Source organism: Clinocottus analis, unplaced genomic scaffold, assembly GCF_023055335.1.
Source record: "Clinocottus analis isolate CAN_PGR_092001 unplaced genomic scaffold, fCliAna1.0.p SCAF_30, whole genome shotgun sequence".
Classification (NCBI taxonomy): domain Eukaryota; kingdom Metazoa; phylum Chordata; class Actinopteri; order Perciformes; family Cottidae; genus Clinocottus; species Clinocottus analis.
Window position 1 is genome coordinate 1,406,804 of NW_027176043.1, and position 15,972 is coordinate 1,422,775.

General features: G+C 45.0%; 1 protein-coding gene across 1 annotated transcript in view; it reads left to right on the forward strand.

The window, feature by feature from the left end:
* The window catches only part of si:dkey-288a3.2 (protein phosphatase 1 regulatory subunit 37), a 58,718-nt gene that overhangs the window by 30,540 nt on the left and 12,206 nt on the right, over positions 1 to 15,972 (forward strand). The gene's annotated exons all lie outside the window — the stretch shown is intronic.

Genomic DNA, 15,972 nt, shown 5'->3' on the forward strand with positions numbered 1-15,972 from the left:
ACATCCTTTCTTCCCTACCTTTCACAATAAAAGCCTTACCCCAATACAATGCGTCACTGTGCACTGAGAGCGTTTCTCTGAAAGGAAACTTGTGTTGAGTAGCTTAGGTTACACAACTCTTAACCTCAGACGGGTCAACAGGATCCTGTTCGCTGGTCCTCTGTCTGCTCCAATCAACACCAACCTTTCATTGAAAAAGTGTGCCGTTATAATTAGTTTGAAATAGTATTTAGCATTTATCATGTTGTTCGTTTGTCACGTCCCTGGATTGTAAAGGCCTGTACCTGAGGCACGATGAGATGATATCTCGCGGTATCACAAGAACGCAGCTGCTGTGGAAAGTAATGAACTTCTAATTTCAACTTTTGAACCAGCGTGGAGGGGAAGTCCTTGAATTGCCCAGAAAAATAGAAATGTAAACATCTCTCACATCGATAACAACTGCATCTGCTGCAAGTGATACTAACTGCCTCTTAATTTGACCTTGTGGTGAGATTATTTACCTGTTTTGTTTGAGTGTTTTTCCCTGTTTGAGTCATCGTAGGAACCCTAAATTAATTCCAATTCCTGTGTTTATTGTATGTTTTTCTTAGGAAATAAAAATGTATATCTGAAAAAAAAAACACTTTTAAATGATATTTTGATCTTAACTATGAACATCCAGCATAATGAGCCAGATTCCCTCAAGAATGCCTCCTGGAGCGTCAATAAGACACCTTTTTGGAAAGATTAGGACCTAAAGAATCAGAATCTGCAACAAAAAAACACAATAAAACAAAGAATTGGCCTGTTAGGAAGGAGTTTCAGTCAAAAAACTGCTTGAAAATGAAAAGATTACGCATTTTATGCCAAAAGATTGTCTCGATGGGCCATGCTGGGACTTAAAATGGCCGTGGGAAGATTTTCGCGCCTGGTTTCCAAAAGGTCAAAGGCATAAAATCTTGACCTGGTGAATAGTTGGACTGCATCTTGCCTGCTGTGAGCAGGACGGGCTACCGACGCTGCTCCGCTCGTAGGACACACGTTGTGTCTCAGCTCTGTCGGCATTAAATGACTGTTGGGCTTTCATTTAAATGTCCCGTCCTAATTTAGAATGAAGGGGTACTGGTGACTGAGGATTACTTATCCTTAACGTCGTGTCTTTTGTGATGCATTCAGACTCACTGTGGTCTCGTTTGTCATTTGGAGACACGAGTAAGTCATTTGTGTCTCAGTTCATCAGTGATTCTTGTTTTCCTCCCCTCCCCATCACCCCATCCATGGCTGCAGAGGCCTGAGGAAAACGATGCCATAACTTTAATACATACCCCTGCTGGATTCACAAAATAATTACCCACACTTGCCATCTGTTTGTCATGATTTTATCTCTGCTAACTTATTTGCATATTAAAGCATTAATTAAAATCTCCAAGGACCGGAATGCTTACTTTAAAATTAACTCTGAAGGCGATCCGTGCACAGCTTCCAAAGTTGTTTTATTTTTGTTTGCAGTGGTTTTCTGTTTGTCTGCGTGTTGTTTACACGATTAAGTCAGATTTTTATGAAATGTCTCCTCTGGCTAAAGTCAAGCGGCAAGACGCGACAGATTTTGGAGAAGCAGCTTTTAAGAGCCATGACGCTTCTGTGAATGTGTGTCATTAAAGCTGGGACTTCTTCTTCTCCGTCGCCGCCCGCCGCCACAGCCGTCTTCTTCTTCCTCACTTTTGCACACGCACCAAAGCCTCCATATTGGCGGCTCTGTTTTCATGCTCCTCTAAGCCGCCGAGAGACGTGATTAGCATTTCCACCATTGTCGGGAGTTAGCGTGGCTGGATATTTTAAGGGAATGGTAATAAGGGAATTTTTAAGCTCTGTCAGGTTTTGGAGTCACACAGCTGGGATTTGTCTTGGCGTGGCATATCCAGGTGGGAGGAGTGACGATTGTATTAAAAAGCAAATCTTTCCATCAGAAAACAGCGGGTGGCCAGATCAAGTGTTCTCGCTCAGTCACATTCCCCGGGTCGCCAAGGAATACGTGAAAATTTCATTCGTCTGAAGGAAAATAAGTGTGGGTATGAATGTGAGTGAGTGGCGGAGGGGTTATGGCAGCACCTTGTGTGTGTTTGACAGAGTCGCTGATGTGGAGTTTGTGTGTTCATACGTGTGCCTTTTGCATGTGTGTGGTTTTACGGCGATGCGGGGGGGCGATTGAAGATGCGCATATTTAAAAGGGGGGAAAAGAAGGTGGCGAGAGGGGAGGAAATCTGGGTCCTCTTGTCTTTGTTTACAAGAGTCTGATTTTTCATGTCTGTTGCCACACTGCTCCATTTGATCACTGGCCTGTTTGCTGTTAATTATTAATTATTTACCCATCTAAAATATTCATGCACCCTGGCCCTGGTGGAAAGCAGTCTTTTTTTCTGACGGGCAAGTTCTCTCTGTAGCCACTGCAAGGTGGAGCTGTTTATACATCCTTATCAAGCCGGCTAATGTACTAAACTTCCCCTGCCCGGTCTTCCTAATCGCGGGTCGGGGCGAGGCGGCCTGTTTACCTTTTCAATATTTGGCTTTGGGTTTAGCCGGCGGCAGCGTCCTGTCAGCCGTCCTCCAGCAGAGGAGTTCAGCGATAACGCTGGAGAGCGTCCTCTCCTGAATGTCGCGTGTCGGCGAGGTGGAACTCTTAGAGGCTGTCTCACTGAGGGGTAATTACAGCAGTGTGTGTGTGTGTGTGTGTGTGTGTGTGTGTGTGTGTGTGTGTGTGTGCGTGTGTGTGTGTGTGTGTGCAGGAAGGAGAGGCAACAGGAAGCAGGTTCAGTAGTCTGTCTCAGTGGTCCAGTGGAGGGACGACAGGAGCAGTTGTGGGTTTTTGAGAGGAAGCCAAAAGGACAACAGAGTATCTTAACGCTTCAGAGTACTTTTTGACAAACTTTACTTCCATGTTGTTGAATAAAGCTTCACACTCGGAGGCCTTTGTTTCCACACCTGTGCAATCTGTTACAAGTTCTACCTTTGCAAAGTTTGTAATGTGCCGTCTTGTTGTCAGAATTGTGTAAATTCAATGAGTGTTTATAGCTATAAGGTGGTGCTGGATACATTACATGGAGATGTGTTCCTCATAATTTATTCATCATATTTACATCCATAAGGGGTCAGAATGATAGAAACACCTCTGAGTAGAGAGCATCTTGCGATGTGATCACACCAATCGCGACACCATATAGGGCCAGGGGCGTAAAGCGGGGGGGCCACCGGGCCCCTCCTCACTTCCCACCCCTCTTCTGGCACCTCGCGGTAGTTCCGGCTGCAGTAGGTGTCTCCGGCTCCACAGGCTGTCATGATGACGCACACGCAGACACACACACACATGGGGAAAACAATGGCGGCTGGTAAATAAAATGCCATAATCTTAATGCTAAAACATTGAGTTCACTATGACTGTAACAAACATCATGATGTGCTTGATAAAAGGAGACGTAATGCACTGCATTGCATCAAGTGCAGCGGCTGTGTATGGCATCGTTCACGTTAGAAGTAAAGTGCTTGACTTTGATGCTGTTCACTACTTTGAAACCGCTCTCTGTCGTCGTATGGTCACATGGTCATGTTTACAGGAGGAACAAGAGTCCAGATTACTGAATACGAGGCTTTTTTACTTTTATGAAACTGGTTTTAAAAACAACAACCAGGCATCGTCAGGGAACAGCTGCTCCAAGATGCAGGACCCAACTGACCCACCACGGGGCCAAAAAGGGTCGGGGGGGCACCACTGATGAACCCCCACCAGTACTACTATTCAGGCATATACCCTTTCTCCGGTTTGTCATGTATCAGAAAACCTGTGTTAAAAGTGTAATTTAGGAACATGCACCAAAAATCAAACACTGAATTTTGACCCGGGGCCTCAAGACAGGTCTGAAGACCTGAATGAAACCTCTCTCATTAGAGTGGACTTCCATGTTGCATATTCACCAAAGACTGAGCAGTTTGCAGTTACTGCAGACAAGTGTACCTCGAGGCCTTGTCAAAATAAGTTTAAGCTAATGTGTGGAGGGCCAAGAAACACAAGTAGATGTATACAATAAACTTTGATTTTGGATTCATGTTGTATTAGTTTTGTGGTTTGGATATGTATCATTTACGTTAATAAATGGTGAAAAATAAGATAATCCTTTATTAGTCCCACGGCACAGGATTACAGCAACATGGACAGTGCGAACAAACAAACAGTCGACATCAAAAAGACTAGTTCAAAAGAAATACGTAAAATATGATGTAGTCTGACTGTTAATATCGCACAGCGGAAGTAACAGAGTATTTATATAGCTCTATGTGTACAGTGTCATTGTGAGCACCATGAGGATGTTAGCATTTAGCTGTGAGCTAGCTACAGCCTCACACAGGGTCTGCTTATGAAGGGTGAAATACAGTGAACCTTTTTTTATTAAACCACTCTTCTATACCATATTTCAAAGGCTTCCTTCAATCCCCCAAATGGATGCAGCCCTCTTTAAAGATGTTGTATGTGTGATCTTTACATGTTAGTAGCTTCCACGTTGTGGATATGTAGCCATAATGAAACATGGCCTTAGAAATCAGATGACTGACATCTGTTGATATCCATTAAAAGGATCTGCGCTGGCTATTCTCTATTTCATCTAACAACCTTGACTGCTCACGCCTCAGAGTATTCTGCTGGCTTGAGATCACATCGCTGTGAATGGGAGTGACATCCGAGAACAGTTACATGTGTTTGTACGGGTCTGTGGAGAGATTGCTGTGGGAAATGCAGCGCGCGGAGGACGCCGCGAGGAGGTGTGCCGAGTCTTTTTTTAAGAGGAGCGTGAAACAAAGAGGTCTCTGGGTAGGTTTTTTCGGGCAGCCTTCCTGTCACGGTCAGTCCCAGTAGGGTGGCTGGGTGACAGCACGGCCTGACCATGCATGTAGTCGGCACTCAGGTTTCAGTTGCATCATGATGACACCGGCGCTCTGGGGACAGAGTACGTAGGCAACGGCATCCAGGCAGAACAAACCTCCCAGCAACGCCTCAGAGGGCAGCGGGGAGCGGCTCCGAGGTGGAGTGGGGGGGTGGGAGGGTTCGGGGGGGATTCGGGGGGTACCAGATCAGCCAGTCACCTGCTGGAACCTCACCACGCAACACAGCTCACGTAATTCAGAGAGCAAAGGAAAGAACTTCCATTTAGCCAAGTGAATCACGAGAGAACGTCTCGCTTCTGATGATCAAAAGACTGTATCCATATGAATATGTGCTCTTATTCTAATCTAAACATTAGACACCAGTATCAGCATCAGACAAATTCAATGGTATTGCTGGATGTATATGAATGGCTCCCTATGTTGGACCAGACTGCATGACCAAAGGACGGATGCAACCTCACATCAGTATCAATACCAAACGGCAACCTGAGATGCCACCAAGCCAATATAATGGAGGAGAATGGAATTTAATTTGCAGGATTAAAAAAAAATCCTTTTAATAAATTCAAAAGTGGCATCAGTTTTCAGAAACAATGTCCCTGTGATTCGGGATAATCCAACGAGTTTACTGTCAACAGCTCCTTCAGGGATTACATTGAGGGCCACGGCCAGGATGAAAGGTGCTGCGGTCATGAGGCTGAGCAGCTCCCTCTGAGGGGAAAGATATTTTAAGATTATTTTGAAATCATTTCTACATTTGATTAATTCAATTAGCTGCATTAAAATTGCATTTTGACACAGTGGCCCTCTTAGTTAATATTATACTTTCAACATGTTTGGGGATCATTGATTTCCTGTTAGAACAGATTCAAATGCAGCAGATTTGAAGATGAAGGTGATTTGATGATCTGTTGTGGTCTCAGAATGATGAAGACCATTGAAGAAACAATCAGATACACAATAGGATGTAGGCTCTTGACTTGTGACCTTGGAAACTATCATGTTTTTACCAAAATAGTTATTTGGGCATTTTTTCATCAAATGGCTTGAAAAAAGAGTGCACATAAATGTGGAAAAAACATCTCGGGAGGATGCCCTCGCACCCCCTTCGGTCTGGGCTGAGCCCAGGATGTTTACAGCATCTGGCTCCTCCCCTGGTCCGGAGCCTTGGGGCCTTTGCATGCTGTGCCAGCCAGGGGTGTTATCCAGTGATTTGTAAAACCTCACATTTCCCAGAAATAAATATGGAGGACATGACCTCAGTGGCCCCAATCGCAGCTCTGACCTCCATTCCCTTCTCCAGAGCAACCAGGATGCTCCTTTCTGAGAAGGAAAACCGCTGTTCGTTTTATTTAAAGAAAATAAACTATCAATGCTTTAAGCTCCAACAACAAAATCATTTTTGACATATTTTGTAACCTTCCAACCCCGTCCTGAAGAGCTATGTGCATGAATAGTTCAGACTGGCGTTGGTGTTTCTGGGTGAACTGACCGTTTGATGGAGAAAAAACGAAAGCTTCATTTTTATTTCATTTATCACCTCTGATTACACATCGTTACCTACCTAGCCATCGGAGCACACTTATAGGGTTTCTGAGATAGAATACATTTAGCAAAAAAGTTGAATATAATAATAAAATGTGTGAAAATGTGAATGAAAGTGTCACGTCAGGCGTTCCAGTCTGCTACCAAGCTACAGACTCGTTGATATGAGCTTCATCCTGTCAGACGACAGAACGTTCAGAGCAGTTGTGTCCCTTGTTGTGTCCCTTGTTGTGTCCCTTGTTGTGTCCCTCTCTAAAATGCAACATTACTTGTGCAGAGAGTCGACTTTTCCTCCTGATACCTCTGAAAGGGACAAAGCTGGATGAGTTACTCCACCAGATGAGGGGGGGCATGGCTGCTCAGGGTGGGTTGATGGGGGGGGGGGGGGGGCAATCCCCTGTCTCTCTGCAAACACAACAACAACAGCAGCAGCAACACACTCCTCGCTGCACTCCTGATGTATTTTCAGGCAAAAACAGGCATATTTGCCAGCTGTGTAATTTACTGCGGCTCTCATTTGCATATTAAAGCCTTAATTAGCCCCTCTGAGCGTGTGTGTGTGTGTGTGTGTGTGTGTGCGCCTGTGTGTGTTTCTGTGTGAGTCAGGAGTGTGTGTGCATGTGTGTGTGTGTGTGTGGGGAGGGAGGGTGGTGTAATCACTTGGACGTGTAGTCAGGGGGAGCGGAAGGGGGGGTGGATCAGCATTTCGGGGTCTGGATTGGGGCCGGAGGGGACCGGATTCACTTCCCGCCCCGGTTCCCCCGGTGGACCGGCTGGTTCTGATGCGGAGCGAGGTGGAGCTCTTTGATGAATAACACTCGACATGTCTCCTTGTCATTTTTAATCACTCCCACTTCTTCCAAAGCGAGAGGTGTGACCCGCTCCATCACGGGGAGAGGGGCTGTGTGTTGTATCCTCTCCGTGAGCTGAGGTGCTGGAGAGCAGGTGGGAACAAGGAAACACTCTTTTTAAAGAGCGCATTGGCAAACTGTAACACAACTTTTAGCACACAGTGTTCACAAGTGTTGATTGGAAATCTCTTGAGACGAGATTGTCCCTCAGTTGTCCCATTGCTTCAAAGTTACAAGATGTGTTTTGCACACTGTAACACAGACATTTTGTATCTGCTAATTTTAACAGTTCACTAAATATGATCCACACGAGGAATTCATTTATTAGGGACTGAAGTTGCTCCATCACATCAAACAATGTATTCTAGTTATTTTGTGCTTTACTTTGTTGACGACATGATCTGATTCTTTATCTTAAAAGAATTCCAAATATGGTTAGGTTTGTTCAATATATATATATATATATATATATATATATATATATATATATATATATATATATATATATATATATATATACATATATATATATATATACATATATATATATATATATATATATATATATGCAATATATATATATATATATATATTGCACACAATATGAATAGTTTATGCTTCAAAAAGAAAAAAAAACTCCCTTATCCTTTAAGACTGTAAAGCTTCAGAGGAAAAACACAATTCAACTACGGAAATCACAAAGTTCTTCTTGGTGTTAACACTTCGCTTGTTGATTATTTTTATTTATTTTTCAAAAACAGACGTTTCAAACCCGTCATCACCCTCTTTTGTGTTTTCCTTAGCTATCTAGCGATGCTAATAGCTGTGTGCTACAGTGTCTCTCTTCACCCCAATACAATGGAGTTCAATTGAGTTGCATCTGTGATGCTCACATCCATAAACCAATCCCATTTAAAAAATCACAACTAAAGAATGTAACAGCAACCTCTCTTTTCAGAAGCAATGTCCGTCTCATAGCCACCCATCAGTGGAAGTACTGGTCCCTGTCGCAGGCACCGCTACTCACCTCCAATGTGTTGGAGTTGAGCCAGAAATGTCAGACACCATAAAGAGGAGACACCTGAACGGACATTCAGGATTTCATGAGACGACTCACTTCATAGGAGCTCGTCATTGTCTGTGTATTAAACGTCCTCTATAGAGTGACCCAGCGACATGCTGTAGGCCTCCACTAAATGTACACTTTCAGTGGTGAAACTAAGTTTCTTTATCAAAACTTTATTCACTTAGCAGCTTTGTAACACAAACAATGTTCAGAAGTCACAAGGTGGTTTATGCAGAGGAGGCTTTTTTCACTGGTCATAGCCCAGTAAGTCCACATTCCCCATTCAGACATGCAAGACGCTCGCTCAAACAACTTGGCATAATGACCAAAACACTGGAAGTTCTGCAATTGATATGGGCCTCCTCTGCATAAGGGGGCATATGTATATAAGCCCCCGCATAAGTAGGGGTATCGGATCGCATCGCCTTTCAACGGGCATGTCCTGAGGCGCCACGCTCAAACAGTCACCCATCAGCAGCTGGCAGCCTCTCATCTGACTACCATGAAGCCCCATGCGTGTCTATCTCTCTCGCTCCCTTCATCCACAAGCCACATCCCTTTCACTTTTGAATGGCGGGCTGACTGCAGAAATTGCCCCTGTCCACCATGCGCGCTGAATATTTAACTATGAATATGAAATATCTTGGCAAGACTTCAACCACCTTCAAGAGTGAGAGCCCCTCCAACTCTCTCAGCATACGCTCACCCTCCCAGTACCCCTCTTCTTTTTTTTTTTTTTTTTTTTGCACTCACGGGTCGATCATCCCATCCCTGTATGGAGGGGTGTCAGGAGAGAAAGTGGTGAATGATCTTCTCCGGTTGGGCTCCAAAGTCACCGATTGAAGGCGGAACTCCCGACACCGAAGCTCTGTGGATGATAAGGTGAGGGCTCTGGTGGGAAGAGGCGACTGACAGAGTGAAGGAAAACATAACGGCTGAGGAGTTCTGCTTTGGCGAATTGCCTCCTTTTTGCTTTTATCTCCATTCAAGGCTCTCCCTACCTCCTCACCGCCACACGAGTTTCCCCTCTCCTTCACCTCAATCCACAAAGGGGCCAGCTGGGGCCGATCGCAGATCAATACTGGCCCGCGATGATCAGCACTTAACATGTTCCATCCCAGACTGTCAGTGGGAACCAATTTGTTTATGGAGATTTAATTGAGTTAATGTTTAAAAGTAGGATTTGAAAACGGGGCCTGTGCGGGCTCATTGGGTTTGTGATTCGTCAACCTCCACCTCCCCGCGGCTTGGTATGGAAATAATAGTAGGACCTAAGTGGGGGGAAAGCAGGTTTGGGCACGTTCAAGGCCACGTTCAAGGCCAGACATCCTCACTTAACGGATCCTTAAGGAGGGAAATGCTTTTGTTTGACAGCGTCTGAGCAGTGACTTTCAGGATATTCAAATCGTAATGAATTCATTTAGTGCTAGAATCCTCCAGAACTATCTAGCTTTGTCAATCAGAGTCAGAATAAGAAACTTCTTTCTTTTTCGTTATATTTCCACACCAGTCATGTTGCAGAATGTGACACACAATAATGAATTGCCATAGCACACACATGGATTTATTAAATAGAACGAAGAAGTACTCAAGGTATGCTTGCCTGAATTTGACGAATGTGTCGAATTTTTGCTTTTCTGCAGAGTTGATGCCAGTAAATAGGACAGTGGAATATCCTAAAACACTGTGGACTTATGAATAAAGCAATAGGCACAAGCGTCATCCTCTCATACGGACACTTTGTGTCTGTCAGAGCTGTGCTACCTGACCCATACCCGAAGCAGGTATTGTAATATTCATGGTCCCCAGAAGATGGACCCTATTGAATTTGATGACCCTATGATCTTAAACCCATCCCCGGCCATCCGTTCACGTCGCAAGATCCCAGTTTAATTGGCATAAAGTGTCAACATTCCACAACTGCAATGAATTGCTGACCAAATTCATGGTGAAAGCTGTTTACACTCTGTTGGGTCCGTTGGTCTGGTCTGCATCGCTGCCCCTTTAAGTCAATTTAGACATTTCTTTGTCCTGAATGTGATGTGTTACAGAATAATAAAATACGGTAAGCCAGACTTATCAGCCAAAATGAAAGCCTCTACACCACCTCTTGTCCGCCCGTCCTGTCTCGCATGTCTCTCATCCTCTATCCAAGCAACATCCTCCACTGTCCCATTGCCCCCCCAAGTCTGGTCCAGGCACCATGGAGGGGAGGTAATTGGATTTGTTGTCACCTCCACTGGCTGGCAGGCCTGGCCTGTCTACTCAGCTTAGTGATGAAGACGTCAGTGTGACAGGGACCCTGGGAGAGGATCAGCTGGTGTCCTGGACGCCACTAATAAAGCTGTGGTCACGCCACGGCCATGCCGCCACGGCTGCAGCCAGCTGTTACCTCTGCCACCTCTCCTCCAGTGCCAGTGCCCATTCCACGGCTTGGGGAGTGTGGGAGGGGTGACATGGTGAATGGAGAGTGGGCAGCCTTATTAAAGCAGATGCCAGTCCTCCCTTCACTCTGTTGGAGAGGTCAAAGAAACACTCCCCCCAAACACTCCTCTGTGGTTCTGGGCGATGCTGGCACAAGGCCCCAGTGTGCTGGCATTCTCTGTGACGCTCTGTGTCGCTAGGCATCTTATTAAAGCGCTGACAGGAGGCCAGCCAAAGTCAAGGCCTGTAGTTTAGGCTTCACTGCCGTTGTCCCCTGGTTCACCCCATCAGGGATCAATGAGTAATGTCCTCAGTGTCCCGCAAAACACATTGCCTTAATTAATGCAAAAATGCATTTGAGTTGATCTTCCCACAGATACTTGAACAGTTTTAAGAGAGATGTGAAATGTTTTTCCCTGTGTAGCTCGGCGAAACAAGTTAAAACGGAAAATCAATTTGAAGTACAAAATATAAAGTAATCAAGATGCATGTCAGTCTGTGTGTGTGCATAGCAGATTGAATTTAATATTCTCACAGTATGTGTCATATTAAAAACAGAGCGTGGAGGATGTGGGGCTGACCTGGCACCTGTGCGGTACAGTGTGTGCACTGATGATGTGAGAGCAGTGATGGCTGTTGTTACGACAGTGAGGTGCGGTGATGACAGTGGTGATAATGTGGTTGTGATGATGGCGTAGGGGCAACGGCAGCATGCCAGGAGCCAGGCTGTGACAGAGTGACTGGATGCATGATGGCATGGTGCTGATGACGCTGGGATTTTTTAAAATTGAATTTGTTTTACATTCTTCGGATTGCCACAAATTACGTTCCACATATTATGTGTTCAAAGAGTTTGTTCAGTGCTAAAATTTGTATTTTTCAAGTTGAATCCAAAGCTGAGCTTCTCTATGTACCTTCAGAGGCCTTCTGGGTAAATATTGGGCCATATGAGTTGTGATGCGTTCACTTACCGTCTTATTAGCTACACACTGAAGCGTCTTTGAGTTGTGATGCGTTCACTTAATTTGCAGTAATGCAGTTTGCAGTTGATGAAACATTTTGATAAACCGGTGCATGTTCTCCCACAGCCTCTGGTTTATATCCAAAAAGTGAGCTGCCTTGCAAGTCGTTCCCAGTCTATCTAATCATTCATTTCTCTTCAGTGAGTTCTACCTTAAAAACATGTGAAATATCAACGCTTTGATGAGAAGAAAACACAAAAGAAATCTAACTCTTGAAACCTAAAAGGCCAATATAGAAGTGATGTAAATCTATGAAACCAATGAGCGCTGCATGTGCCCTTAAGGAAACAAAAGTGCAGAGTAGTCCGCCATTATTTATTTATTTGCTGCATGTATTACTTTTGTCTCTGCACTGTGAATTTAAATGTGATTAATAAGAAGGAGACATTTTCGTGGATTTCACTTTTCATAAAGGCTGCTGTCCATTTCCTGTTCCAGCTGCTTTATGAGATGCTCACAGCCCCACAAGGTACAACACAACACAGAGAGCTCCAAATGTTCTGCTACAATTATATTTACATCCAATGTCATTCATTATTTTACCTTTTAATTATCATTTTTACTACTATTATTAACAAATTAGATAAATAACCTCACTTATGTTTTGAGCCACCGCTTCACATTTCCAGGATAACAATACTCAACATCTCTTCATATCTGATTTTAGCAACATGTGACCTCTCCTCAGGATTAAGTTGACCTGCCTCTCACGTTAGTCTGTCCACCTCCAGCTGACTGCTGTTCAACAACACAAGACCATGATGCAATACATCGATGCAATAGTATGTCCAATGATCTAGAAATACTCAGGCCAGCCAAAGAATAAGGGCAAGAAAGCAAAAAGTAACATTTTTTAAACAATATTTATTAACACGGGGAGTTATTAACACAATAACAAAGGTGGGAGAGATTGGGACAGTTTGTGGTCGTGCCAAACAAATAGAAATTAAGGAAACAAAACTAGGCCTGGCGATCCACCTCTGGTAACAAAACAAACAAAATGGCCTCTCTAGCTTCTCTAAAAATGATTGACCAAAACAGACAGAGGGAGCACCGACCAATGACCTCATGTTATAGACACAAAGTACCTACGTGGGTGCAGAAACGTACAGGCTACCCCAAACTTACCTACTGTCCTCAACCTCTCACCAAAAACCTTCACGCTCAATAGCGTCCGTGTGCATTGCAGCAAGATAGACCGCCCCGAACTCTTCTTGCTTCCTCCTTTTAAAATAGTTGCCACCCCGCTGATTGGCTTGTACAGGTGGCAGCCAATTAACAGGTTGAAGCCTGTGTGGGAAAAACAAGAGGGGAGGGGAGAACACAAAAGACTGACACGTAACAAGCGGCGTTTTCTGAAAGTTGGGAGGTGTTATAACTAAAAACAAGTGAGAAAATCCACTGAGGGCCAGAAGGTTGGAGGGGTCAAACAAACACAGGACTTTCACCCAGGAGACGGCTCTTCAGGTCCCACGTGATCTAAACGTAAGCAGTGACTCTTCGCTTGGAGATAACATCGTTATGCTCTTTATGTAACGTTACGTAAGACAGTCTGCTATGGACAATTGCTATTTATTCATCATAGTTATGTTAAACTATAATCTTTTTTCTAACCTTAACCAGGTCACTTTGTTGCCTAAACCTCACCAATTGTTTCACAACGTTAATCATCTGGCATTGTGTGTTTGTGTAAGCGTGCTACGAGGCTGTTATGAAAGATATTTATAAAACCTATTTTTGGTTCAGATATTTTGAATTTAATGTATATCGTTGTCTGCAGAATGCAGACGCCAGCATCTCTTTCTAGGGACTGGGATTTGAACCACTAAGCCAACATAACTTGTGTTTTAATTTAACATTGAGCGTGACCTTATAAGTAAGTAATAATAATACATGCACCATCTAATTTATTAATAAGCGCAACACTTCACGACATCACATGCAACCGTTATGGGGAACTCCACATCGGGGGAACGTACACTGCACAAGTGACAGAAAGATCACAAGAAGCCGACATCAGCCTGCAGCTAATAGCTGAGCAGCTCCCTCGGGTCAAAGGTCATGCACCTGGAGTCAGTGGTCACGGAGGACTTTCACCTCCCAGGGCTTTACAATGTGTATAACACACAACATCCTCTTTGCTTGGATGGAAAAAGTCCCCCAAAACAGCCTCAAACTGGGGTAATAATATACAACACAAAATAACACGCGCCTCTATCTAGAGGCTCCTTCTACCCGTCAGTGTGAGAACAGATCGCGACAGATGGCTTGGCGGTTATTAACGGTGATTAAGATGCTCTCTGACAGATGACCTGGCATGACGAAGGTGTGTGTGTGACCTATATTGCGTCCGCGCGCAGACACACACACACCAACACGGTGACCTCGGAGAACACGTCGGGCCGGCTGCTGTCACCTGGAACACTTCCGTGCATATGGCGCCTCGGCTCAGGCCGACTCTGCTGGCCCGCTCTCCTTCATCTGCATTTCCAGTCGACAAACACTCTCCTATGTGCTATATATAAGCTGCTCGTACACATGTATGAAAACTATTTGCATATATTTACTAATGACTCTATCAGATAATTGCTGTGTGCTGATGAATAACAGCTGCTATCAGCTGATGATACAGATTCCTCACTTGTCATCTCCCCCGGCTTTGTCCAAACAGGAGAACACACGCAAAAGTCATCTGAAAAGTCAACCTTTTATTCCCTCCTTTCCGTATTGCAGTTTTAGCGCAGAACTAAATGCCACGGTGAGCAGGATACGGGAGGGGGGAAGGGAGGGTGATCTGTTTAGCGGGAGAAGCGTGACTTTTAAAACAGTAACTGTAATTCAGCCGCCCTCACAGACAACACAGACGGCAAAGTAATGGCGAGACCGTCGGCGGGGTTTCGTCCTCAGGGAGTCCATTTGGGGAAATGTCACGGACCCGGAGGCTTTTTAACCGAGCCCCGGATCACATATTCACCTGTAAAGACCCAATCACAGGTAGCGCCACGGCTGCCGTCGACTCACTCAAAGTCGCTAAACGCCTCACAGGGGTGGCAACAAGGAACAAGCTGAAGCGGGGACAGAAACCCAAACAGCTTCGTGAACGCCGGTAGACCGGCCACAGGGACGAGCCTCGGACACCTTCCAATGAGCTTTGGAGGAAAAAGAACAGAAGCAAAAACACTTCATTTTGTCTGAGCGGTTTGGAGTTAAATGTTTTCTAATGGAAGTCATGGCAGAGGAATCCTGAGCAGCTCTGTCTGTGAGGCTGCTGGCAGCGCTGCTCTGAGCTAAATGCTGCTGATCGCCTCAATGTTTATCATCTCAGCGCAGGGAAGCGAACGTCCACCTCTCGTCAGGGTCTGCTGTGTAATTCATGTTGCGTGTGTGTGTGTGTGTGTGTGTGTGTGTGTGTGTGTGTGTATTACCCTCTTCTGTTTCCTCTCGTCCACATAACAATACATTTATGAATCTGATTCACGAAGCCTTGTGGGACATTAACGGTGACCGGTCTCAGTCGGTTAGCGCTGTCATCACGCCACCTCTAAAATTAGCATTGCGTTCTGTGTGGACACAAAGTCCGCTGATTAGCCCCAAACACACTGCGGTGGTCTGCGGTGGTCTGCGGTGGTCTGCGGTGGTCTGCGGCCTGTAATGAGCTCTGCTGGTTTTTTGGTCACTGGACCAATGTTGACCTGATGGGTGGTTACTTCACAAGAATATGCTTCCACATTTCCAGAGTTAGATCTAAATAAAGAAACCGAGAGAAAACATCAACAACATCCAGCTCAAAAAAAAAAGAAAACGGGAAAAGAAGAAATCTCCTGCAGCACGAGGATCAAACAGAGTCGTACCTGTGCGGCGTTCGGGAGGGAAAGGTAACAGTGTGAAGATCAATTAGGCAGAATTAAAGTGGCGCTGGCTTGGGAGAGCGAGGCCGGGGGTCTCTGCGGTGGTCTCTCCAGATAATCAGCAGCCCGGGGCCCTCCGTAATCACACGGAAGGAGTGTGAGCTTTCACACACCGCTGCTAAAGAGAGGGATTAGAAAGTCACACAGCCGGATGAACACAGGGCCGGATGGAGAGGAGAGAGAGAGGAGAGAGAGAGCTGTGTGTCTGGAGCTCGGGCAGTTCAGGTCAGGGAGCAGCGGCG